Raw genomic sequence first — 10,785 nt, 5'->3', positions numbered from 1 at the left:
CGGGTCTTGGGTTGTGAACCATAAATTTATTCTTGAAAGAGGAAGATTAATTCTGAGGGACTGAATATCTTCTCACTTTCCTACCACTATTTTTTGACAGCGTGTTGCTTGGTGAAGAGCTTTGGGCAACCCTAATAACTCTGAGTTTTATTGGGTTTTTTTTTTCTTCCCCCATGCTTAGATTGCTTTTTGGACGTGTTTCTACCAAAAAGGCTAACATTTATATTCTCAATAGGGACTTTTTCCTACAACATAATGATTACGATGCCGGTTATTTGAAAGTAAGGATGTTTAGAAATACAGCCTAGACCAACTCGTTGAATGGAGTTTCAGCAAATAACTGAACACGATGGCTGACTTTTGAGGCTAACTGTGATTGCAGAAGATAGATAGTTCCACCCCTATTTATAGCCCACTATTTAAGCCTACACCCACTTTACTCCTCTGGCAGACGATCCATTTGTATAGGACAAAATATCTTGACCTGTTAGGTATTTACTCTGAACACATAGAGAAGAATACCAGACATTATATCTGCTCCCTTTCCTTCAGGTGTGCAATAAACTGCTCTATATAATGCCTATTGTAATCGGGGAAGAAAAGGAATGACTCCAAAGAGATATTTCCATAATTCCGCCAGCATAAGCCAGAGCAAGCATCAAACATCGATCAAAACGTACATCCTAACAAAAGCTAAAATTGTTGTATCTGCAAGGCCGCTTTTTTTCTTACCTCTGAATTGTTGCATGGCTCAAACCCCCCCCCACCTTTCTCTTTTTTTATCACACAAAAAAAGAGGTGGCTACTGATATTAGCTACTGATATGTTCCGATATCTAAGGGGCTGCCACAAAGGAGAGGCGGGGTCAACCTCTTCTCCAAAGCCCCTGAAGGCAGGACAAGAAGCAACGGATGGAAACTAAACATAGTACACGAAATTGTCTGCTACAGTGTCTTTCCTGTCAACGACTTCTTCAGCTTCAACCTCAAATAATACATGGGCAAACAATCGATACAAACTCAAGGTAAATCGCTCCAAACTTGATTGCAGGAAATATGACTTCAGCAGCAGAGTGGTCAACACCTGGAATGCTCTACCCGACTCTGTTGTTACAACCTCAAACCCTCCCAGCTTCAACCTTAAACTGTCTACTGTGGACCTCACCCCATTCCTTGCTGGGTGGGCGTGGCCATGGTGGGCGTGGCCTATTGGCCTCCTGCACCATGGTGGGGGGGCATTTTTGCCTTCCCTGGGCTCTGGAGGCTTTCCTTGAGCCTCTAGGAGGACAAAAATGGCCTCCCCAGGCTCCGGAGACCCTCTGGAGCTGAACTTCCAGTAGGCCCATTTTTCACCCTCCCTGAGCCTTCACACATGCCCTGCACTTACCTGCATCCAAAACGGGCTGCATGGGGACTCCTGGGAGGGGTGGGGCGGGGTGGGCAAGACCAGCCAGGAGTGGGATTTGGGGGTTCTCTAAACTTCACAGAATCTTAGCTAGAGGTTCTCCCAAACCCCCCTGAACCCGCAGCAGCCCACCCCTATAAATGAGTCAGTAAGCAGTTCTGATAAGGAAAAAAGAGACTCCATGAATTAATTGTCCAGCTTGAACCCAGAACTGGTGATGAAAGCAGACCCCGAGGCTCTGACCAAGGTGGTCCCTTAATCCTGAAATTCCCACATGTCAAAAATCTCTCCTTTACCCCACCATCTAAGTAGCAAACAAACTTTTAAGGTGGATCCAGAGGCAGACGGTCGAAGAATCAGAAAACAGAAGGCATAAACAGGGAAAGAGGAAGAAAGATATAAAAAGGTATGAAATAGAGAACAAGAAAAAGCAAGGAACATCTGGTGTTTATCTTTCCCCAGCATGTGCTTTGAGCGCAAATATCTTTCATATCCTGAATATACCCTTAAGATGCTGGGATAAGATATTGATGTCTCTTAACATGGACCTAAACGAATTAACTTTAATCAGTTGCTGTCTTGTACAGAACAAGCAGTGTCAGCCTCTGGGAAAAAAATGATAACATCTGTCAATGTGTCATCTATCATGTATCTTATCTGTCTTTCTGGAAATCTATTGACATATTTGAATGATCTATTGAGATTGGTGATTTGTTATTTTATTTAGAGTTCTATTTTTCTTGAGGTGAGGGTGATGGATGAAGAAATGAGCTGAACTTTGAGGTGAGATCCACTACCTTGAAATCGGCAACCCTCAGCAACAATACCAAAGTACCATTTCTCATTACATTCTTTGGGACTTCCAGAACCATCCAGTCTAATTCAGAAACCTGAAGTTTGTCAATAGTCTCCTAGCCAGAAATAAAGCAGATCTGGCTTTGCTTAACTCAGTGTGTTCTGTCTCATTCCCCACTTCGGAGCAACGAGCCGGCCTTCAGCCAGTGGATTCACAGCTCTTATCAGTCTTGGCAGAGAAATCGCAGCTGCCTACAAAAGTTCAAACAAATGACTCACAGAGTAAGACTTTCAGCTCTCTTTGAAACAGTTCAGCTAGTTTTTGCTTCCCGTGGAATGAGAGCTGTCCCAAAGCTCGTTATATTCCCTTTGATGACTCCGCCTCTCTAATCTTCTGAAGTGCGGGTCGATCCAAGCTTGATTATTATTATTATCAGCTGGGTCTCAAGGCGTAGCCTGGGGAAGGGAGGAATCAGGGGATGATGGCCTCATTACGTCCACCGACTGGTCTGGTTCTGGCTCCTGGAGCCGGGCCAAAGAAATAGGTGCTCCCGAGGTAAGCCTTACCGGCCCTTCCCCCTCACTCTTGGAGTCACTTTCGGGCATGGGGTCAGGTTCGGGGGCTGGAGTCACAACACAGTGTTTGTTAACTTCGGCCACCCTAAGCTGTGTAGACTTCAATTCCCAGAATTCAGTTCTTTAATTTCATATGTCCATGAAACCCATGATTTCATGGACATATATAATAATAATAATAATAATAATAATAATAATAATAATAATAATAATAATAATAATAATAATAATAATAATAATAGTAATAGTAATAATAATAGTAATAATAATAATAACAACAGAGTTGGAAGGGACCTTGGAGGTCTTCTAGTCCAACCCCCTGCCAAGGCAGGAAACCCTTACACCACTTCATGGTTATTCAACATCTTCTTAAAAATTTCCAGTGTTGGAGCATTCACAACTTCTGCAGGCAAGTTGTTCCACTCATTAATTGTTCTGACTGTCAAGAAATTTCTCCTTAGTTCTAAGTTGCTTCTCTCCTTGATTAGTTTCCACCCATTGCTTCTTGTCCTGCCCTCAGGTACTTTGGAAAATAGGTTGACCCCCCTCTTCTTTGTGGCAGCCCCTCAAATATTGGAAGACTGCTATGATGTCTCCCCTAGTCCTTCATTAAACTAGACATACCCAGTTCCTGCAACCGTTCTTCATACGTTTTAGCCTCCAGTCCCCTATGATATTTGTGATGATTCCTTGGCATCAATAATAAAAACAATTTGGATGGAAACTAATCAAGGAAAGAAGCAACTTGGAACTAAGGAGAAATTTCCTGACAGTCAGAACAATTAATCGGTGGAGCAACTTGCCTCCATGAGTTGCGGGTGCTCCAAAACTGGAGGTTTATAACGAGAGATTGGATAGTCATTTGTCTGAAATGGCATAGGGCCGTGATGGCGAACCTATGGCATGCGTGCCACAGGTGGCACCTGGAGCCATTTCTGCAGGCACGTGAGCTGACGCCCAGGTCAGCTCTACTACACATGCCCGCACGCCTCCTGCCAGCCAGCTGATTTTTGGGTCTCTGCCGGGAGATGCACATGAATGCACGGGGGGTGGGTGGGAATTGTGTGTGCATGTGCGGGAGGGTTGGGGGGGTCGTGCACACATGCACAGAGGTTGGGGAGGTGCAGCGTCCCCGCCGTGCCCTGTTTTTGGTTCCAGGAGGTTTTAGGGAAGCCAACTAGCACCAAAATGGGAGTCGCGCGTGCACGCTCAGAGGGCGGGGGGAGCGCTGGGGCAGTCATGCGTCCATGCACTGGGGCCATGGGGTGGTGCAGGGGCGTGTGCACATGCACGGGGGTGGGGTCTCTAGGGGGGGAATTGCATTACGTGTATCGGCACGTGCGCGTTGAAATAAATACAGGGAAATATATTTTGCCTTTTTAATATTTCCTAAAATATTTCATTCTTCTAGGAGAGGGGTGGGTGCTAACTTCCTACACGAGGAAAAAAAAGATTCGCCATCACTGTCACAGGGGGTTGGACTAGAAGACCTCCAAGATCCCTTCCACCTCTGCTATTCTGTTATTCTATATTCCTAATGGGGGGATGGGATGATGGTGACGATGTGGAGCTTGAGATCCATACAAGATCCAAATACGTTCACTTTTGAAATGGTTGATCTCCAATGCATGGGGGAATTTGTTGACGCTTTCATTTTCTTGGGCTTCGCTAATGCCTATCTGTTGAGTTGGCTGCCCAACGAATTAATTTTCGCGGGCTGCTTTTTCATCTGCGGTTCCCATGCTTTCCCCCTCTCCTTTCTCGCTAAAAACAATGACGCTAAAGGCCCTTTGTTGACGATATGGACACAGCTGCGGAGTTTGCTCTGCCGCAGTACTGAAATAATTTGAAATTGCCAGGATGGTGGCGGTTGTTTTTTTTTAACTTCCCAGTTCAGCCTACCACGGTGGCATTCCCTGGAGGTCTCCCACCCGAGTCTTAATGAGATCTGCTCCTGGTTAGCTTCTGAGGCCAGTCAAGATTGGCCAGGGGGCTGCAGAGAGAAAGCAAAGGAAGAGAAGATGTCTCAGTGATACCGTTCAATATGTGAACTGTTGGGACACTGTTATGGCTCGTAAATCAATCTCTCTATTTTTCCTCCTTGCAGACATTCTTCTAAATCCATATTATCCCCTTTAGCCAACTAAAATTTGGACAAAAAAGGAACTATGGGGGGAGAAAAAAACCCCCAGACATACATTGCTTAGACGTTAGTGCCATATTTAGACTGTATCGAGCTTTATGGCACGAATCTAGTACGTCCACAGCAGTGACTGTATCAAATTGCACCCCTAATCCAGCAGGTTTTCCTGGAGCAAAATGCTTGCACATTTATTCCCAGCAGCAATTTGAGGCTCGGTGAGTTCACGGAAGGATCCGTGGTGAGTTCCTCGGTGAGGAATCCTCGGTGAGTTCACGGAAGGATCACTTTATCATTTATCATTTATCTCAAAGTTTAGAAGTGATACGTCATTATAGCCAGTGTTGTTCTTCCTGCAGTTTGTTGGGATAATACCCCGTTTCCTCCTGTGTCTTCTGTGCACGACCCATGTCTTTTAGGGTTAATTTCTTGTTGCTGGTCCAGATTTCCCTCCGATTCCACCAGATCAGGATTATGTTACGGTTTGTGTGTGTGTTCATGTGTAAATATAGAGTCAACCTCTGGAATTTATCAACGCAGCTTGTTCCGTTGCCTGTTGGAGATACCAAAGCGATTTGCACGGAGAACAGCAGATGTTCTGCTTCCACTAGCAGCCAGGAACGACTTGCAGAATTACTATTGCTTTCTACAATAGCAGAGGCAAAACGGTCAAAATGCAGCTCACATCTTGGCTTCCCTTTTTTTCCCCTCCCTCCCCCAAACTTAGTCTGAGCCAATCCTAAAGAATACGGTACGGCAGCTTTGGAACTTCGATACAAAGGTTGCGTTCGAGTCACCAGACCTTTCAAGGAGAATGTTCAGAGAAATGGGGGGGCGGGGGCGGGGATGATAAGCTACACTGTGGGAAAGAGGAATCATTTATAGTGCCTGGAAACTCCTGTAAATTGTTCAGACCCGACCACAATTGGTGTCAAGGTTCAAGAACAAGAAGAGGGTAATGCTTTACGAGGTCGTAAGATCATCCTAGACTGCAGTGCAATGCCACTGCTTTCATAAAAAATGGAAGTTAAACTGTAGATAATACCTACAGATAGATAATACCTAATACCTTAGAACTAAGGAGAAATTTCCTGACAGTGAGAACAATCGATCAGTGGAACGACTTGCCTCCAGAAGTTGGGAATTTTCCAACACTGGAATTTTTTAAGAGATTGGAGAACCATTTTTCTGAAGTGGTGTAGGGTTTCCTGCCTAAGCAGGGGGTTGGACTAGAAGACCTCCAAGGTCCCTTCCAACTCTGTTATTCTGTTAAATTCTGTTCTGTTCAATTTTGTTCTCGAGAGGACTTGAGTGCAGGACAAGAAGCAAGGGATAGAAGCTCATCAGAGGGAAACCCACTTGGAACCAAAGAGAAACAAGGCAGTGAAAAGGATTAATCAATGGAAGAGTTTGTCTCATGGAGTTGTGGGTGGTCCAAAATTGGATGCTTTCAAGAAAAGATTGGACATCCAATCTTTTGATGTCTGAGATGGTGTAAGGAGTGATGGCTAACTTTTTCTGGACTGAGTGCCCAAAGCATGAGCCTGAACCCCCAAAATGCAATGTGTGTGTGGTCCCAATGTATGTGTCCCACCCCTGGGCATGCACACATGGCCTCCATGCATGCACTTGGCTCTGTGCATGCGTGTGCAACCCCTATGAACATACCCTGCCCCTGCATATGAACTCATGGCCCCCACACATGCACCTCACTGCACGCCAGAGACCCAACATCCACTTGGCTGGCAGGAGGCATGTGCGCATGTGCGGTAGAGCTGAACTGGGATGATGGCTTTTGTGCCGACAGAGAGGGCACTGTGTGCCACCTGTGGCACATGTGCCATAGGTTCACCATCACTGGTGTAAGGATTCCTGCTTGGGCAGGGTGTTGGAGTAGAAGACCTGTAAGGTCTCTTCCTGCCCTATGATTCTAAGATAGCAACTTGACTCCTCTGATTAGCCAAACTTTTAGCTTTTTGTTTATAGCAATAGCACTTAGATACCGCTTCACAATGCTTTACAGCCCTCTCTAAGCAGTTTACAGAGTCAGCCTCTTACCCCCAACCAATCTGGGTCCTCATTCTACCCACCTCGAAAGGATGGAAGGCTGAGTCAACCTTGAGCCTGGTGAGATTCGAACTGCCAAATTGCAGGCAGCCGGCAGTCAGCAGAAGTAGCCTGCAATACTGCACTCTAACCACTGCGCCACCCTGGCTCATAATATACTTGGCTAACAAAGCAAGAGTTTTCTGCAACTTGACTTCTCCCAACGAATTTCAGTGCTTTCATTCTGGACCACACATCAGAGGTGGGTTTTAGCAGGTTCTGACCAGTTCTAGAGAATTGGGAACAAAAATTTTGAGTAGTTCAGAAAACCGGTAGTAAAAATTCTGACTGGCCCTGTCCCCATCTATTCTCTGCCTCCCAAGTCCCAGCTGATTGGGAGGAAATGGGGATTTTGCAGTATCTGTCGTGTCCCACTCCTCCTCTGACGGCCGGGTCGGGGAAGTCCGTATCAAGCGTGCCTCTGCAGCTCTGCCAAAGTCCTATCAGAGTCCTCAGGGCAGGCAGGAATCCAAGGTGTGACTTCAGCAATCCAGATTAGATTTTGCCTGACTCAGAGAATGCCAGAAAGCAGAATTTTATATAGGCCATGGGGTGTGGCTCCATGACTCAGCACTTATCCAGGCCTGCCCCTCCCTTCCTTTTGCTGACATCGCCTCTCCATTCTCTGGAAGCGTGGATCTCTCCAGCCTCCAGCTGTTGGTAATTCCAGCTCATGACTGGCTTCATATTCCTCAGGCTCACATGCTGTGGGGGGGGGGTTTAGTTGCTCCGTCTGCCCGGGCACGGTGCCAAGACTGGGGGCTGGAGGCATGCCAGGACATTCTTCTGTACTAGCAGTGTCTGGCAGGAGATGAGAAGGGCCCGGCTGCAGCAGGGGGGCGAGCGAGGCACAACAGTATCCTTCCCCTGGAGTGGGATGGGAATGGAGATTTTAAAGTATCCTTCCCCTGCCATGCCCACCAAGCCACACCCACCAAGCTACACCCACAGAACTGGTAGTAGAAAAGATTGAATCCCACCACTGCCACACATCCCAACTCAGGTCCTGCCTCTTAAAGTGTTACCCTGATCCTGAAGCTTAGCTATGATTGGAGAATAATTATTCTACTTTTTCGGGCTTTCCAGCTTCTTTTGAGGAGCTAAAGGCCTCTGCCATGCGGCTGCCTGAGCGATGAAATTAGTAAGCCCTGTTTAAGCAAACGTGCCTGAACAAAACAAGGTTATTGACAGCGAACGGAATGGAAATTAATGGATCTTCGGCTTCTAAGCACCCATCTCTTGTAGGCCTGATGTAATTTCACACTTGTCTAAGATGTGTTCGTTTCTCAGTTCTAATCAAAATTATTCCGAGTGGCACGTTATTAACTGCCGTGGAACAAAAGGCAATAATTGCTCCTTAGAGCAGGTGTAACCACAAGGTTAGGAAGAGCACCTCAACAAGCCTTAAGCATTGACTAACCCGCACACCGTTATCATCTCACTAAAATCCGCCCTGCCTCTCCCAAAGTGGCAAACAATGTGATAAAAAAACATGCGCACTTAGAAAAGCATTAGCGTTATTTCCATTTGGCAGCTTAATCCCTTATTTTGAAAAGAGGGGGAAAAAAACACCACAACCCACTCCACTTCCAATAGTTTGGATCTAGTTAAGTTGCATTTTGCCCTGACAGAATTTACAATAAACGCTCTGATTTGCAGGAACGGATTGCCTCACTCCGGGTGCCATGACAGTTTATTGGTCAATTTCTCAGTGCAAATATTGAGGGCAGCTGCTAGACTTGGGTGCCTCCATGGGTAACAGATGTTAAGTGACTCCATTTAAATAGGATTTCCACTTCTCTTTTATAGAAGCAGCCTTGGAATCCTAAGTCAGATAATCACGTCCTTTAACACCTTGGATAGAAGCTAGAATGAAATGTGAAATGGAAATGAATGCGTACATCCCTCCTCCCTTCCGCTCTCTGCTTGGGTTCAATCCAGAAAGAAAAGTCCTTCCTTGAAAGATCTGTTCTACGGTGGTGATTTGTCAAGGTGTGCGTTGCTTTTAAAGTTATTTTAAAGGGGTGGCTTGCAAGGCACAAGAGCCTGCAAAAGATGCAGCTGTTTTAATGTGTAGCCTTACAGAAACAGCTCCTTTGAAAAGCTGATATGCTGCAGAATTTTGAAGTAAGTGCACCCCTGTTAAAGGACTTGAAGTAGAGTCCTTTAACAAAGGAAAAAAAGCTTTTAAAGAGTTCTGACGATCCCAGCTGAGTTGCCTGATCCCCAGAACCTTTTAAAAGCATTTTTTCTACAACCTCTTCGGCCGAAGAGATTGTAGAAAAAAATGCTTTTAAAGGGTTCTGACGATCCCAGCTGAGCTGCATGATCATCACAGGCTTTTTTTTTTTACTTTTAAAAGCATTTTTTCAGCAGAAGAAAAAATGCTTTTAAAAGTAAAAAAAAAAACAACCTCTGATGATCACTCTGTTCAGCTGGGGCCGGGGGGGTTGGGGCAAGGATTTTTGCTACCGGTTCTCCGAATCACCCACTGCCATCGCTACCGGATCAGGCAATCTGGTCTGAACCGGGAGCATTTCACCCCTCGAGTCAAGCTATTCTCCAAAGTGCCTGAGGGCAGGACAAGAAACAATGGGTGGAAACGGATCAAGGAGAGAAGCAACCTAGAACTAAGGAGAAATTTCCTGATTGTTAGTTAGAACAATTAATCAGTGGAACAACTTGCCTCCAGAAGTTGTGAATGCTCCAACACTGGAAATTTTAAAGATGTTGGATAACCATTTGTCTGAAATGGTGTAGGGCTTCCTGCCTAAGCAGGGGGTTGGACTAGAAGACCTCCAAGGTCCCTTCCAACTCTGCTATTCTATTCTGTTCTGTTCTGTTCTGTTCTGTTCTGTTCTGTTCTATTCTATTCTATTCTATTCTATTCTATTCTATTCTATTCTATTCTATTCTATTCTATTCTGTTCCCCCCCTTCTCTTTCTTTCTCCTCTTTCTCCCTCTCTCATTCTCAACCCCAGCAGACTCGTTGATGTAGTTACCAGGAATCAAGAATGACATGAAGATCCACACAAGGTTATTTCATTATTAAAAATAATGACTATTTTTTTAAACAAAATCTCCAAGTCACTTTATCTGCACAAAACATAATCTGATTAACAGTTCCTGCTGGAAACAGATGGCTGAAAGTTATCATTGAAATATTTCTTAGTTATCCTTTTGAACAGTTATCTCTTCCATCAAAAACCAGGAAGGGTTGGATAATGTATCTGTATCACAGGGGTGAAATCCAGCAGGTTCTGACAGGTTCTGGAGAACCGGTAGAGGAAATTTTGAGTAGTTCGGAGAACTGGCAAATACCAACTCTGGCTGGCCCCAGAGTGGGGTGGGAATGGAGATTTTGCAATATCCTTCCCCTGCCACGCCCACCAAACCACGCCCACGGAACCGGTAGTAAAAAAATTGGATTTCATCACTATTGTATTAGTATTTTTCAAGAGTGAAGGTGAATACATGCGTCCCAGGATAATGTTGCAGGATCACACTCTGCTATTTATTTATTTATTTATTTATTTATTTATTTATTTATTTATTTATTTATTTATTTATTTATTTATTTATTTATTAGTTAGATTTTTATACCGCCCTTCTCCTGAAGGACTCAGGGCGGTGTACAGCCAGATTAAAACAGAACAATTTACAGATTAAAACCATAGTTAAAATAACGTATTCTATAAATGGCCGAAAATTAAAACCGTCAAATTTGACCCATAAATAAAATACACCAGTCAAAATTATTAAA

Source organism: Ahaetulla prasina, chromosome 12 (assembly GCF_028640845.1).
Source record: "Ahaetulla prasina isolate Xishuangbanna chromosome 12, ASM2864084v1, whole genome shotgun sequence".
Lineage (NCBI taxonomy): Eukaryota > Metazoa > Chordata > Lepidosauria > Squamata > Colubridae > Ahaetulla > Ahaetulla prasina.
The sequence above is the reverse complement of the archived record's forward strand: the minus strand, read 5'-3'. Positions refer to the sequence as shown.